Source organism: Equus caballus, chromosome X (genome assembly GCF_041296265.1).
Source record: "Equus caballus isolate H_3958 breed thoroughbred chromosome X, TB-T2T, whole genome shotgun sequence".
In the NCBI taxonomy this organism is placed as follows: Eukaryota; Metazoa; Chordata; class Mammalia; order Perissodactyla; family Equidae; genus Equus; species Equus caballus.
In genome coordinates, this window is record NC_091715.1 from 37868382 (window position 1) to 37884023 (window position 15642).

Sequence of the window (15642 nt, forward strand, 5' to 3'; positions counted from 1 at the left end):
ATACCGACAGAGCATGCAAACACTCTCCATATAATTTTTAAGATATAATTCACATATCATAAAGTTCACCCCTTTAAAGTGTACAATTCAGTGGTCTTTAGTATATTCACAAAGTTATACAAACTTCACTGGAATGTTAAATTCCAGAATATTTTCATCACCCCAAAGAGAAACTCTATACCCATTAGCAGTCACTCCCCACTCCCTCCTTCCTCCAGCCCCTGGCAACCATTCACCTACTATCTCTCTCTAGACTTGCCTATTCTGGACATTTCACACAACTGAAATCATACTGATCTGTTGTATCTGGCTTCTTTCACTTAGTGTAACGTTTTGAAGGTTCGTCCATGTTGTAACACGCATTAGTACCTTCATCTCTTTTTATGGCTGAATAATATTCCATTGTATGGATATACCATTTTTTGTTTATCTATTCATCAGTTGGTGGGCATTTGGGTTGTTTCCACCTTTTGGCTACTATGAATAGGAACAGTGATGCTGTGAACATGTGTGTACATATATTTGTTTAAGTACTTGTTTTCAGTTCTTTTGGGTGTATACCTCAGAGTAGAAGTGCTCGGTCATATGGTAACTCCATTTAACTTTTTGAGGGACTGCCAAACTTCTAAAACAGCTGCCCCGTTTTAAACTCCTGCCAGCACTGTCTTTATATTATTTTTGTAATTTTTTTAAACTCTGAAATTGTATCAAAATGTAAAGTTAAAAACAAAGAATATAGCCAGGTTGCTGTGCCTCTTCTAGGAAGAGCCAACACACCAATGTCCATCTCTTCCTGGGTCCCACAAAGTGAGAGAAAAAGTTAAGAGAAAGTGAGCAAACAAGCCCATAGTCATTTGCACCTTCAATCTTGCTTTGGGGATCAATTCAATACTGGCACATCAGACTTGAGAGGGAAATGAAAACCTGACCATGTAACTAGGGAGTTCTTCATCCCAGGGCTCACTGTAGACACTGTCTTGTTTAACGACAGTCAAAGGGACTCAAAGAACATCACAAGTATGGGAGTGGAGATGGGAGAAAATTGTCCCTTTGATAATTATGATTTATTAAAAATAACCAAGCTGCCCAGAGGCCTTTATCACTCTTTAAAGGCTGTCAAATACCTCAAGTGGAATAATTTTCTCTTCCCAGGGCCAGTGGCTTAGGTACAAAACAGATGATGGAACTCATTGGTGGACAAGAAGCCAAAAGACACACGTACAAAAAAAGCACAATCTTTTAAAAGCTCCAAGCCATTAACTTTATTTTTACTGAATTCAGCATGGGGTGACAAAAATGCATTATATCATTACAATCAACTTTTACATGCAGACATTTATCTTTGCATTCCTTAAATTCATTTTCTATTTTATATCTGGTAATTCATATTAATTTAAAATACATGATTTCTTACTAAAAATCTCCAGTTCATAAAACCAAGGGTTTATAACTTCTCCTTAAAATGTTATATTCCTTTATTATTGAAAATTCAATGGTTTAAATTGCTAGGCTTTTTTAAATGTTTAAAGGATTAAGTTTATTTACCAGGAGCAGACAAACAAAACATAATATAAAAATAGCTTTCCAGAAGCTATTCCCATTCTTTTCTTCCCTTTCTCCTGAAAACTGGTGTTTTATCTTTACAAGTTCTCTGTCATTCCATCGGAAAGCTGCTCTTCTTCCGGTTTCCTAAGAGATGGTGAACAGTGGCAAAAAATCCGCTTTACCTAAATTCCAGAGCTCATTTCAGAGAGCAAATGATGGGGTGGGATGTTGGGGCAGAGTAAGAGATACAGATTCTGGTGAGACTGAGAGTCATTCACAAAAGTTACAGGGCTGTGGTGAAGGGAGAACAAAAACAAACTGGGTTCTCACAAGTGGGCGACAAGTCAAAATGACAGGAATGGTGAGGTAGCAGGGCAGTGTGATTAGGCCCACTGGTGCTATGCCTTCTGATAGTAGTTCTGAACAGAAACCAGACTATAATTAACAATAACATGTAGGTAATTAATCTTTGAAAGTTGAGGCAAAGAAGGAAGGATGGCATTAGACCTTGTCGCTGGTTTATTCAGTTTCTTAGGCTGATGTGTGAGACCATCTTGGGTGAAATCTTAACAAAATCATTCTTTGCTAAGATGATCAGCTCTCATAGGGTTCTTTCTCTGCACTCTCCAATGATAGAGCCCACTGGTTCATGCCTCCTGGAAAACAGTTATTCTAAAACAGTATAGGTAAAGCACTGATGAGACGGCCTTGGAGAACATGTTTCCAGGTAGCCTGAAACCCAGCAGACAATGTAGCTGTTGCCCAAGAAACACAGAAATCTACATTGTATGCCAGGTTCATGCCCCAGACCTGGATGTTGGGCCTGCAAGTTCTCCCCACATAAGACTTCAACACAATTCCCTGCTGCATTCAAGATTTCTTGTATTTATCCTCTTTACCACAGGACAAGACAACCACAAGTCAGAAGGCACTGTTGGGACTTATCTGCTACAAGTGAAATTTCCTTAAAGTGTCATACCAACAAGTCGTCATTATTTAATCACATTATTTTGAGAATGCCATCTAAAAGTCGAGAGATGAAAAGAGACAGATGGATGGATGGATGGATAGATGGACAGATGAGAGAGACAAGATAAGATAGATGGGTAGGTAGATAGACAGATAAACAAATAGGTAGATAATGTTGTGACCAAGTGATTGATTTATAGATAGATAGATAAACAGACGGGTGGGCAGGTAGGTAGATACATAGATAGATGGTTTTGTGACCAAATGATACCTTCCACAGGGAGAAGAGAGAGAGAAAAAAAGAAAATCCATGGATAAAATATCCACATTCCTCCCTCTTGTGGTTGAAATCAAATACATCTCATCATTTATAAAACCTTGATGGTTCCCATACTCCAGCTAATGGTGGAAGACTTACCACCCAGAGCTTAACTCTGTATGTGTATATGTCTGTGTAAATCAAGGTAAACCTTTCATTATTAAAGACGTCCCAGTAATCTTGCTCAGGACACTGTAACAGAAGCTAGAAGATGCCATCAGAGACCCAGTAGCCAGATGTAGCTGCTGATTACAAAAGACAGGATCTACACTGGCTACTGAGCCATTGAGGGTACCTACACTTTCCAGCAGCTAGATGATCCACAGCCTTCCGGGGAGGGGCTCTGTGGAAGGAAAGAGAAGACATCAATCCTGGAAACTTATGTGGAAATGGTATCCAGAGATTTCAATTGCATATTTTCTTTATTGACGTTCTGACAATAATCCCATGTATGCAGTTTAAAACAACCTCTAGATTTGCTCACTTACTCAACAGATATTGAGTGATAGTGAGTAAAGTGTCAGATACTTTCTCAGGTGCTAGAGATCCAGCAGCGAACAAAAAAGATGAAAATCCTTGCCCTTCTGGAGTGTACATGATTGTGAGAAAATCTACAATTGATTATTTGGCATGCTTTTGCAGTAAAATGTAATATATATACAAATATGAAAAACAAGTAAGCAAGCAAAAAACCCAATCCATCATTTTATCGTGGCCTTGGAGCATTTTTGTTTGCTTCATTCTACTTTAACTTGGGTAATCTAGCAATGATGCACATATGTAAAATAAATTGCGGTAAAAAATATTGTTTCCTGCTATAAAATTGAGGATGATACAGTTATTTCCACCAAATGTCTAAAATACCAAAGAAAACTGCAGAAAAAAGTTACAAAGTATTCAAAACAGCAGCTTACCAGAATGTCAGTTCCAAGCTTTCCTTCCATAATACAATGTAGATATTAAAAATGTTAGAGGATGGGTGTCCTCCCCATAGATTCATTCATTCATTCATTCAGCCCAGAAATGTCTACTGAGTGCCTCCTCCATACTTTATGCGAGGCACTAGGGATGTGACACTGAACAAAGTCCCTGCACTCATGGAACTGGGAGTCTAAAATTTAAGGTGCAGGAAAGACAAAATAGAAACTCGACAGATATGTACGGCCATTTCATAGAATAATGCAATGAAGAGGAATGCTATTTTCCATAAGGTAGTCAGGGAAAGCCTCATTCTGGGTGTGACATTTGAGCAGATCGCTGAAGGAAGAGGAGGAGAATGGTGCAAGCACCTGGAGAGAAAGAACACCACGGAGAGAGGCAAGAGTCAGAACAAGAGCCCCAAAGCAGGAAAAAGCCTGGTGTCTTGGAGAAGGCATTCTTACATTAGCACATGACCGCTGTGCCAGTTATTGTTTTTGACTTTTAGAATTATTCTAGAACGTAAATAACTATGCAACTTTGTTCCAAGTAGACTCATTTTAGAATTCTGCCTTCTTATGAATTTAAAATGCTTTGGCTATTACTTTAAAAAGATTTAGGAAAGCTGTCATCAATTGGAAGAAAGGCTGTATTTAAGAACTTTAAATTAGTACAATTTGACTGGACATGCAGCTGGACCACAGAATGACATTCAAATATTTACTGCCAAGAAAGTGGCTTTTTGAAAAAAATGTGTTAGCTATAAGAAAAGATGACCAGCTTTCTGGGAGCTCTAAATATATAAATTTTAAGGGAATGACAACTATTTAATCACTGACATCTAATTTTAAGAGGGAACTCACTTGCCAAGTTATGGTGTTTCACCAGGTGGTTAGCTCTTAGGGGAGGAGAAGGGTGGAATTTATATGGTGAAGTAGGTTTTTGTTTGATTGCTTTTTTTTCTTTTTAAGTAAATTAAAACCATCTCTATCTATGAAGTCTATTTTGGCATTGCCTAGAAGGCGGGGCATACATACCAAAGTGGGGGAAAAAATCTGCTTGTACAGGTTTGGTTGAATCTTACCCTCAATGTAAAACAAAGCATTTATAGAACACAGAAATTTACATTTCATAAACCCCTAAAACCAAATGTTCACAACTCTACTTTTATGAATAAGACTGACAATTAAAGTGGGGCAAGGGTTTAGCCAAAATCCAAAGGATCATCTTCTATAAATTTTGGTCTATATTTAGATTAGAAGAATGGTATTTTTTAATTCTCAAAGCTTGCCCTATCTATCCTCCAAATCTTCCTAAATCTAAAGAACTGTAAAGTTAGGATTTCTTCTACTTTTAAATTCATCTAGGCAATATGAAAAGGAAAAACTGTAAATGAATTTTATTAAAGGCCACTCTATGGATTAGTGTCAACCACCAACCAATAATACACATTGTTAAGGCTTATTAAAGTATAGAGAATAGAATATACAAGGAATAAAAGTCAAAGAAAAGAAATAGGGTCTAACTAAAAATGTCACTTTACATAATTCTATTATCTATCAATTAAGAGGACAACTAGGCCCCGGTGAGGGGTGACAGAACTATAACCAAGGTCCTCGCTACTCAAGACCCAATCAGAATGCAAACAAACAAAACAAAGACAATACTTAAAAAACTCCCATTCATTCTAGCTAAAGACCATTTATTTGAGGTACTCATAATGGGACAGAGGTTTTAAAGGGAGGAAAAGACTGATTAAAAGTTAAGCCTGCCACCTGCTGTTGGAAAGCCTGCTTGGAACTGGGATAAAGACCATTTCTTGAAACGGTAACCTAGAATTTGAAGAGCTTACCCTCCAGAATTAGAACAGAGGTGACCTATAAATCAAACCAAGAAGTAAAGAAAGTCATTGATGTTTAAAGCCAAGATGACAGATATAAAATGACATTCTCATCAAAGTTTCACTAGAAATGAAAGAAACGCTGCTTTGTGGGTCATTCACTAAAGGAAGAGTGGACTTACCCTGTCTTTTTAAGGGATCATACTGATAATTCTATTTTGCCCACCAAAAGTATCCCAACCTTTAGAAATTGTAGTTTTTAGAAAGAAATTTTGACCCCAAACACTAAATGTGGAAGTAAATGAAGAGGGATGAACAATTTCATAGCACTGCCAGAACGTTAACATTACCAAGTCAAAGTTGTAAAGTTTGGCTCTGGATGTCCGCCTCCAACCTCTATCCATGATATTTCATATACTTTAGTGCACATACCAGAAGACTTCTGTAAATAGGAATACAGTCAACTCCTAAAACATATTTATGGCAACAAAGTCAGAGTTTACTTTAGAAACAAACAAAAACTGCCTCCCATGGGGTAGACCTCATACTAAGTGTTCTTACCACACACACACACACACACACACACACCACACAGGTACAAGGAAATTCTGAGAGGTGTTGGATATGTCCATTACACCTTGATTGTGGCGATAGTATCACGGGTGTTTGCATATACCCAAACTCATCAAATTATACACATTAAATATATATACTTCTTTGTATATCAATTATACCTCAATAAAGTTGTTTATAAAAACAATGTACCTCCCACGTGGTTAAGAACAAAAAGCTTAATTAACTCTAACTATAGCCCAGGAAAGAAATGCACACATATACACACAGTGTGCCGTGGGGTGAAATTATGCCAGAGGAAAAACCAACCTTTTAAATACAGGTGTCTAATTAAAGTACATTCTTGTGAACTTGGATTCCTTTTGTGTTATGCTAGACTATTTGAGCCACGGTCTCACCATAACCAGCACGTGGTCGCAGCCCATCCAGCTCTTGCATACCTGAGATCCTGTGACCACACCAACCAAAAACATTTGCACCAGCTGATGGTCACTTGATTCGCACATAACTCTATTTAGTAAATTGTTCTGCGAGTCAACGTGAAGACTGAGGTGAACATTTTCTGAGACGTTCCTGCTCAAGACATTTTTTTAAAAAGATATTCCCTGCCAGAGAATTCTAGTCTGAACAGGCCTGGGAAGGGATGGGGCTGGCACAAGATACTAAAACAAACTTCTAAAGGCGAAACCACTCACAGCCCATAAAGGCAGACTCAGACTAGTTTTTTAAAAATAATATTCAGCAATTAGGCGTATGCCTTTAATCCTTCTCAACGAAAATCAAATTTTTTAAAAGAATCATTGGATGAAAACATGAATCATTTAACTCATTAAAAAACAGAGAAAAAGGATAGTTTCTACCTAAGTAAAAGCCTTTTTATGGACAAGTTCCAGAAATTAACTGCACTAAATCCACATGCAAAGATATCTCTCTCTGTCACTCTCCCCTTCTCTGAAAGAAACCCCTAAGACATTCTGTTCATACAATGTCGGTGGTGTGCAACAGTGGTGAGGAATTCTTATCATTGAAAAAGAAGAAGTAAAATAATTTGCATTCTATCAATGCTTAGTAAACAAAAAAAAGAATATCAAAATAAGGTAAATGCTTTCTAAACCTGTAAATGATAGAAAAACCAGTCAGTTCCCCCAAGAACTCCTGACTTAGACTTTTATTTAATAACAATTAATCCATTATTGTTCTACGCTATTACTGGGTCATTCTAAATTTGGTCTCATTTCTAATCCTTGTGCTGTTTTCTAAAGGCATCGACATCACATACACCTAATATTGCAGGTTTCATTTATAATCAAATCTCCTGCAAGTTTCTGCTTTTGCCGCTGTACAAAACTCCTTTTGTCATTGAATGTTCCCATGAGACAATATTCTTTGTTTGGTCTTCCTTGACTCTTCCCATCAAGTTTCACTGAGCTCAGATGGACTGAAGGAGGAGCAAATATTTGGCCTCTGCACACTGCTCACCCAGCTCCTCTTCTCCCTCTGCCGAGTCCAGCTCAGAGACTCTTCTGGAATTCTAAAGGGCCTTCCCGGAGTCCTCCAGAAAGTTAGCTGCATGCTACTACTCAAGGCTGGCTCCTGATCACTCAGTCTGTGTCTCAGCCAGAAACACAAGCCAAATTGCTCTTTAAATATTTGTTTAGAAATGTGTCTCCCATGAGAACAGGAGCTCTTTGAGGGTAAGAATTGAGTTTTTTTCTCTTGAGATTCTCCAGGTACTAGCACAGTACATTGGATCATAGTAATCTTTTCGCAAATATTTGTCACATAAAGAAATCTGAGTGAAGTACCTGACACCTGTACTGATACACTTCAAAAACACCAAAAAACAGTGGCCGAGTTTCTCAATTTCAGGAAAATTCTTATATTTCCTTATTCTTTAAACATGACTCACTTCCCATCTTAGTTTTATGGTATCTTTCTTTAAGATATATGGGTATTTACAGGATCAAGCTATTTGCAGAGGAGTGTATTTTCCTAACAGAAGTGTGGGCTAGCGAAAGCACTGTCTTCAAGTGAACGTTTCTATACAATCCCAGTCTGTAGCACAGAAGAATCTTTGGGGTTCAGGAAGGCTATTCTAACTGCCTTCATCAGTGCATGTACTAAGGAAACACGACCTACTCTAGTGAAATGAAAAACATCAAGACAATTGAACAGGTAATGGTAGGGGAAGAGGAGAGGAGAATAGAAGAAAGAAAAGAACAAGGGGAACATCCATATGTTGCAATTTCTTTAGCTTGTGATGGTTATAAAATGAATTATATTGTAATTAAATGAAGCCTCTTCCAAAAACCATAGATGTCTACCAGAAGCTAACATTGGGCATCAACTATTATGAGGTTTATGGTAGTATGCTGCTGTCAAAATTATGCGATTTGTGTAAATGGCTCATATCACAAAGGAGAGAAGGAGAGAGAGCTAACAGATGAAGAGTGAAAATTTGGAGGGGCTAAGAAAAATGATTTGAAAAGGACAGAGGGCTAAGTGTATATCCCATACTTAGTGACACTATCTGATGACCTAGCGGCTACAACACCCACAAGATATCCAGCAAAGAGGAGCAGGATGAAAAGGTGGATTCTACTTGTGTAACAAAGATAAAATGGAAAAGTTAATTGAGATTTATAAAGAAAGACTGTTCTGATATGTGTTAAATGAAGAAAAAAGGGGGAAATGGCTATTTTTTACCTTCTAGAGAATGGAAGAAAGACAGTAGTATAAAGTTCTAACGTACACATCAAGTATTTGCTCCCAGAGTGGTCACCACCCAGCTGGTAGTAAGGAAACCAAGTGTTACGGTGGTAACAACTCAGTACAAACCAAGGGCCACGAAGTCTTGATGACAACATTTTTCTTCCCCTTATTCTCTCCTTATTGATGCTGGATTACATCTATGTTCACAGTGGAGGGTTTTTGACAGTGTATGGATGGTTCTGTAGAGCAAATATAAGTGTTCAGAGAAACAAAAAGTCAGATTCAAAAAACCGTCAAAACATCAAGCTCTCAGCTTATGATTGGAGATGATTTTTGAGATGGTCTACAAAAGTAGTCTGGAATGTAAAAAGGAAAAGGGATACTAAAGAGAGAAGGCCATTGAAAGTGACAAAGAGCAAGGAAGACAGAAGTCGGTCAATATAGCCAAGGAGAAAAGGGATGCAAGAGAAGCCCAACACCCAGCCACAACACCGAGGCATTCAGAAATGAGGCAACAGCTTCATGGGCATCCTCTACCAACTAGGTCTAAGTGGGAAGGTTATCAGTTGGAGAAAACCAGAAGGTTGGGAGGGGAAGGATACAGGAGGAGTGTTTCTCAGGAGCATAAAAAAAAAAGTTAGAAAAGGTGAGCATCCGGAGTCCAAGAGAAAGGGAAGATTATTCATAGGCCTGGGCAAAGTCAAGAGATGAAGGAAGGAAGTCTTTCTTCCTGTGCGGGGTGCAGGGAGCAGCAGTGGCCAACTTTATCGCTAGGTTGAAAGGGGAAATAACAGAAACAAAACTGCTGTTTATATTGATGGTAAGTAACACAGGGGAAATCTGGTTCCTCTTTCTATGAGTGGAGAAAAGAGGTCAGGAGAGGTACTTGGCACTAAAGGATAGTATAACCTTGAAAGGACTGGCTCAAAGAGGACAAGAGAATGTGTACATGCGCATGTATGTGTGTCGGGGGGTGTTATTCTAGGGGAGTGTGAATGGCATTGTGCTGTAGGAGTAACTTGCAGTCAGAAAAGAACAACAAAACCCTCTCATTTAGAGAAAATGGCAGGGCATAAGGAGCTCAAAAATGAAGGGTAATCCTCAACTTCTAATGAGAACACACTAGACCTAAGTTGGCAATGCTGGAAGAGTTGTGAACCTCGGAGCCTGATGAGCAACCCCAATATGACAAGGCAGGAATGATCTCAACTCACCTAAGTCCAGAATTGTCTAGTCCTCTTCCTGACTCAGCATCCCTAACCCTGCCTGTTCGTTCTCCTGCCTCCCATTCCCAGCTGGTAGGCAATGGCATCGAAACTGTTCAAATTTCTCACTGACAACTAGTATTCATTCTGACATTATCTCTCCTATAAGTCTTACTCTGATTATTAAACTTTCTGGAGTCTGGGGAATGAACTGTGAAAGAAAAAACATCTATACAATGCTAATTGTTTTCATGCTAAGAGGTCCAACTCATCCTACTACTGGGATCACTAACAGTTAACACAAACCCTACGCTGACAGGAGAAAGCTGTTGTGTACATTACTTTTCTTTCATATCTGCCCCTATGGAAGCCAGGATGGGCCACGGAATTAGGGATGGAATAAATGGAAGTACTTAAAAGGGTAGAATCTAGAGGATTTGGTGAAAAAATAAAAACAAAAAAAAATAGGGACTCCCTCAATTGAGATTCATCCTTAGACAAAACCTTACAATCTTTGTGCTCTCATATTATTATATCACCTGATTTTCTAAGGTTAATATAAACCTGAATGAATTGTAAAATCATGAATAAAAAGTTTAGAGACTGGAACTCTCAAGATCAAATCAAGAAAACAAGTCACATTTTGTTTTAGACGTGCCAGTATGGACAGACAGAAAACCCTTAGGAAAACTGTCATTTTACCAATACATCAAATAACAGGTTACCAAACAGCACTTCTCAAAGTGTATTCTTTGGAGTAGTAGACCCAAGAGATGATTCACAAAAAAACAGTTCTTTGAATCCATTAAATTGGGGAAATGCTGTAGATGTACCATAAGTTCTTCTTGAAGTTTCAAAATAAATATAAAAGGTTCTGAGAAGTCCTGCAGGAAATAAACCTGTTTAATGTTAGTCAACTCAGCTTTTCCTGAACTCATTTGACCACAGAATTTTTTTCCCGTCTCCTGAAAATGTGTTTTGTGACCTGCCATCCTAGAGAGTACTAAAGGCTGTAGCTGGTCCCCACGTGGTTTATCACATAGGCAGGGCAGAAGGATGGGTGGCAACAGACCCACCGAGAATTCTCCCAAGGCAGGTGCCTCAAACCAGGATTGTAAAAGGGAAGAGGGTACTGAAGAGAAAGGGCCACTAAAAGTGACAAAGAGTGAGAGATGTCAGTCAACACAGGGAGAGAGGAGAGGGGTGCCAGACATGGGCCAATCTTCTTGGCTAAGTACACCTTAATGTCACCTGCTTTTCATTCTGTTTTGTCTCCTTTTAAAGCGACCAGTTTCAGTCACCAGGACCCAACTAATGACTGCTTAATATCTTTCGAAGAAGAATTAAAATTGTCCAGTACACAAGATAGCATTTATTATAAAACTTTTCAATCTTGATGGAAGCAATGGTACAACTAATGGAATTAAGTTCTCATGTTTCCCTGTTGGTTTTACAAAGCCACTCACTCAGTACCGTGCCATCAGTAATCAGGCCTGATGAGGACAATTACATGGTAAATATCAACACCCGCTGTGTATACAGTGCTGTTCAGCTACCATGGCTCTTTCACATATGAGTCTTTGACCCTTACAACAACCTTGTGAAGACTATGGTTGTGTTATTATCCATTTACAGATGGGGAAACAGGATTAGAGGGGATCATTGCCATGAACACTTCATACACAAATAGAAGGGACTCTAATAACTGCCTGACAAATTGAGGAGCAAAGAGTCCTGGGCAGATACTCAATGACATGAGTTTGGGGAAGCAGCAAGGTATAGTAGGGAGAATGGTGATCTCTGCCCAAGAAGACAAGGACTCTGTGATCCAGGCAAACAGCTTGGCTTCTCTGGGTCTCAGTTTGCTCCCCAAGCAAATGAGGATAATGTTGATCCTACCTATAATGAGATCATTGAAATGATCACACAAAATGAGATTTATTAAAGTACTTCATCAATTTTCATGCACTCTGCAAACAAAAGAGTTTTATTTCTCTCACAATGGTGGAATCTGAAGGTGGTATTTTCATGTCTTAACTTTGCAATCTGAACCTTGCCTCAGATCCTTTAGCCCTCACTGTACAAGTGCTACAGTAGTTGTGTTTAAGTGCAAATGCTTATAAGCCAGGCAGGCAGCTGGCCCCACAGTGCTGGACAAGATACTTCCTGAACCACTTATTTCAATGCCTTGTAAACAGGAGGAACCAAAGCTATCACATTTATTACGTACACAGTTTAACTTTGGCTTCTCATCTATGCTAGAAGGTTATATTTCTATCCTTAAACCATTAAAACTTCGTCTTTTTTTCCCCAAGAGATGCTGAGTTTTTACTTTGCCAAATAAGGGCATTTTTAAAGCCTCCATCTACTACAACAGTGATGGCTCATTTTTTTTTTAATTGAAGAATAACTAACATAATAAAATGCACATACTTAAAGTGTACAATTTGATAAGTTTTGACATACGTACACACTCATGAAATCACCACCACAATCAAGATAGTGAAATTATCCACCAGCCCCAAAGTTTCCTTGTGGCCCTTTTGTAATCCCTCCTACTTGCCATCCCTACCTTCCCCACGCCAAGCAACCACTGATCTGCTGTCTGTCATTAGAGATTTCTTTGCGTTTTCTAGAATGTTATACAAATGGAGTCATACAGTACATACTCTTTCTGTTTTTTGTCTGACTTCTTTCACTTAGTGCAGGGTCATCCATGCTGTTGACTGTATCAATAGCTTACTCCTCATTACTGAGTAGTACATCATATGGATACCCCATGATTTGTCGATCCATTCACTTATTGATGGACACTAGGGTTGTTTCCAGTTTTCAGCTATTATTTTAAAACTGCCGTAAACATCCATGTACAAGTCTTTGTATAGACATATGCTTTCTTTTCTCTAGAAGTGGAATATCTGGATCATACGGTGGGTGTATGTTTAACATTTTAAGAAACTGCCCAACTGTCTTCCAAAATGTTTGTACCATTTTACATTTCTACCTAAATGTATTATGAGAGTTCTAGATCCTCCACAAACTTGTCAACACTTGGTAAGGTTGGCTTTTTTCATTGTAGCCATTCAAGTAGGGGTGTAGTGGTATCTCACTGTCATTTTGATTTGCATTTCCCTAATGATTAATGATGTTGAGTATCTTTTCATGTACTTGTCATTTGTGTATCTTCTTTGATGAACTGTCTGTTCAAACCATTTGCTCATTTTTTTCTATGTTGTTTTCTTACTACTGAGAACTCCATCAGTTTTAATGAGCGGTGCAAGACTGATAACTAAGGAATTCAATTGAACTTTTACATAATTCATGAGTAGATAAGAGGATAAAAAATTCATAGTGATTATTTTCTAAAACCTATGCTGAACTAAAACATTCTCTAAATATTATGACAAACTTGAAATTATTTTAAAGCTTGAAAAAGATTTAATTATTTTTATCAGTATTGCTTCTAAGTCTACGTAGGTTCAGAACTTAATTAGTAAATAAAATAATCATATTTCCATGTACTCTAGTGGTACCTAAACCCATCATAGTTATTCCTCAGTGCATTAGCTAAAATCACCAAAGCTTCTGTCCCTAAGCCATATTTCATGCTTTGTACTAATTATAGTCTAATCCCAGAAGATTCCACTTTACAAAAATAATTTATGTCAAACTTGTGCCCACATTCAAAACCTGATGAAGACTAAAACCTTTATCACATTGTTTGTACTAACAGCAACAGCTAAAATGTGATTTGCAAGCACAAAGATGAATTCTCCTTTAAGATCTGTAGAGTAGGCTAGATTCAAGGGTAGCTACAGGCTTTCCTTTGAGGAAAAGCAGGCCCGGTTCTGCTGTGCAGGGCCATCGGTTCGTAGCTCAATTGTTACAGTTGATGTGGGTTTCCTTTTAGATGCCTGGAAAATGACTCTGCTGACCACATCCACATTCTGAAATACTTTTTGAGAACTCGTAACCAAACTGCAGGAACTGACTCATTTTGCAGTGCCCAGCCACCACAATCGTTCCAGAATAGACTCCAGTCAAAGGCAGAAATATCAAGGTCTTAGAACACAGGCAGCAAATTGTCTATTTATAAGGGGGAAGAAGAGGGGGAAATCCCAGGACACATGGGGCAAAACGGCTCAAGCCCCAGGAGACCACCAGACTTGACCAGCCTTAGAGGAAGCACCAAACAGAACACACCATTTCATGGGCAACATGTGCGTTTCCCTCCAAGCTAGACGTTAGAAGCTGGTGGAAAAGGTACCTTAATGTCCAGCTCTCTATATTACACCTAGAAAGTAGATTCAGTTGAGAGATGTATGCAGGAGAATTTGGGAAAGATGGTGCCTTGAACACCCATTCCTGAATTTCTTGCTTAGTAAGTCAGGAGCATGCCCCTTGTCTCCCAGGAGATAAGCAGAAATGGACATCCTGTTGGGGATGCCAGAAAGAAGTGATGGAAGGGTCCAAGGACACCTAGGCTTAGGATCAGAAATTTGCTAGTACCCTGGGCCTCCCCTGCATCCTTCCTTATCCATTTCTACATCTTTGTCTCTTAGCTCCCAACGCAGCTCATCCAAGGCGCTCAGCTTCCTCACGATGTGCCAACTCTCACTCCCTCTCTCAGTGCAGAGTTCCTATCTTAGCTCAGGATGGAAAGGAGCAAACTAGGCCCTCCTCCACAAAACACTCTGTGTTCCCAAATTACTAATTTCTCCTCCCCACAAGTGAAACTCTCATTCTCTCAGTCAGTTTCAACCAGAGGCAGTGAGGAAATCCGGTCCAGTTGAACAAAACTATAAATGACAAAACCAATTAACTCTTTTCTGCAGGTGGGGCCCTGGCTAAAAGAATATGAGTGTTAACCCAAATGCATAACTAACTAGTGGAAAGTCAGGCTAGGGGATACAAATTAGGTATAAAGTCTCAGGTGGCGTGAAATAAGATAAATCTGCACAATACCTACAAAGAGCTATCAAGCCCCCACTAAGCCCTGTATGCTGCCAGGCCTGTTACACAGTCCAATATCAATAAAATGACCTGTATATATATTTTATGTCTGTTCTCACTGACGCCATGTCTCTTAACGTGTAAAATCCCAGATGACAGAAATTGTATATACTTTAGGCAAAGGCAGGACCTTTAGTATCAGATGATGACAGTAAAAGAATGATAAGGGGCTACAATCCATTTACAGCAACCAACTCTATCTTTAAGAAATCGCAAAAATGTTTTTAGCACAAATTTAAAAGAGAAAAAGTAGATATAATCCCACTCCTCCAAACTAGAAAACTGCTTTTATTTTCCCAGGCTCCCTTACGTCCTCCAATTGTAAAATGAGTACCATGTAACACAACTTTTTAACCTGTATCAAACAGTAAATTTTCATACAGAATTATAAGAGGGAACCTATCAATTGACTGAATACAAAAGTAAGGACTACAATAAAGAAAACATTTTTAACACAGAGTTACTTAAAAACCATGCAGTTCAAAAATTCTAAACTATCACTGAGCGTAAAATCAGCAAAGACATGCCCCATGGAAAGCAAGTTTTTG

The 15642-nt window shown here is 38.6% G+C and overlaps 1 protein-coding gene and 2 non-coding genes across 3 annotated transcripts in view; all 3 read right to left on the reverse strand.

The window, feature by feature from the left end:
* Positions 1-2256: 2256 nt before the first annotated feature.
* MIR221 (microRNA mir-221) lies at positions 2257-2366 on the reverse strand. Its single transcript, NR_033079.1, has one exon. It is a non-coding gene; the product is annotated as a microRNA mir-221 (primary transcript).
* Positions 2367-3035: 669 nt separating this feature from the next.
* Positions 3036-3145, reverse strand: MIR222 (microRNA mir-222). The gene has a single exon (NR_033080.1). It is a non-coding gene; the product is annotated as a microRNA mir-222 (primary transcript).
* The window catches only part of LOC138921979 (uncharacterized), a 155622-nt gene continuing 143097 nt past the window's right edge, over positions 3118-15642 (reverse strand). Inside the window, exon 7 of the mRNA XM_070258364.1 lies at positions 3118-3176. The gene's annotated coding sequence lies outside the window, so the exon portion shown is untranslated. The remainder of the gene's footprint in view (positions 3177-15642) is intronic.